Source organism: Artibeus jamaicensis, unplaced genomic scaffold, assembly GCF_021234435.1.
Source record: "Artibeus jamaicensis isolate MK-2021 breed Jamaican fruit bat unplaced genomic scaffold, CSHL_Jam_final scaffold_1964, whole genome shotgun sequence".
In the NCBI taxonomy this organism is placed as follows: Eukaryota; Metazoa; Chordata; class Mammalia; order Chiroptera; family Phyllostomidae; genus Artibeus; species Artibeus jamaicensis.
In genome coordinates, this window is record NW_026522030.1 from 33,238,057 (window position 1) to 33,239,255 (window position 1,199).

At 43.7% G+C, this 1,199-nt stretch overlaps 1 non-coding gene across 1 annotated transcript; it reads left to right on the plus strand.

The window, feature by feature from the left end:
• The first annotated feature begins 471 nt into the window (after positions 1–471).
• Positions 472–623, plus strand: LOC119045592 (small nucleolar RNA SNORA62/SNORA6 family). The gene has a single exon (XR_005081815.2). It is a non-coding gene; the product is annotated as a small nucleolar RNA SNORA62/SNORA6 family (small nucleolar RNA).
• The last annotated feature ends 576 nt before the right edge of the window (positions 624–1,199 follow it).

Sequence of the window (1,199 nt, forward strand, 5' to 3'; positions counted from 1 at the left end):
CTTCAAACTGAATGAGTCTAATGATTACTAAGCGGAATAAATGGAAAAGAGACTAACATTTAGACTTATCCTGGTGGCATTTAAGACCTTCAGGGACCAACAGAAAAGTCTACAAGCTTCTGCATAAAGGAACAACAATAACAGCACCAGTCTTATTCATAAGCAAAAATGAATGGAATATGTCTTCTAAGTCCAAAGAAAAAATAATGGGAGTATAAAATTCTACAGCCAGCCAAGCTATCAGTTCATGTAATAATGCAAAGTAAAAGCATTTGCAGGTGTGCAGCTCAAACACTTAACTGTCCACATACTCTTTGTTAGGAGTTAAAGATGCTCATCATTAAAATATTAATAATATCAAACAAGAGGAAAATGTCAGATATGGGAAACAGTGCAAAAGTAAAACTCAAGTGGATTATTTTAAATCAAGCCTAGAAAACAATCAGGAAGTTACAATACAAAGACAAAGATTCTACATATTATTAGGGCTCGGAGTCAAGGTCACTGGTGGCTGGTAAACTCACAAGTGTAGACAGTGGGCTACATAAGGGGCAAGTTTTTTGCTAACACCATGAGGGTCCCTGGCCCAATGACTGAGTTTGATAGTAACCCTTGCTACAATTGTAATTTGAATGTATATAAGCTCTAAGGAGAGAAAATGGTGTTTTGCTTTTCCCCATATTCCTTGTTCTCCTTGGGCCTCTCAGGCATTACTTGCCTTTCTGTTTTCAGACCACCTTGATGAAGCCTACTACGAGATCCTAAAAAGGGGCTCACCGAGTGGGTCTGATGTGGTGGGTGCTGGCCTGGGAAGTTCTGTGCGTGTGTGGCACTACCTCCTGAGAACACCCACGGGCAGTCCTGATGGATCTCTACTTCTACGGGGATCCTGAAGAGATTGAGAAGAGCAGGCCGCTGCTGAAAAAGCTGTGACCAAGGAGGCATTTCAGGGTGAATGGACTGCTCCAGCTCCCAAGTTCACTGCCATGCAGTCTGAGGTCGCTGACTGGTCAGAAGGTGCAGGTGCCCTCTGTGCCTGTTCAGCAGTTAGTTTCCTACTGAAGATCAGGACGCTCAGCCTGCCGCTGAAGACAGGGCTGCAGTCCCCACTGCGCGGGCCACTGAATGGGTAGGAACAACCACTGAGTGGTCTTAAGATGTTCTTCCACAAACTCAACAGAATGAAAATAAGGGTGACA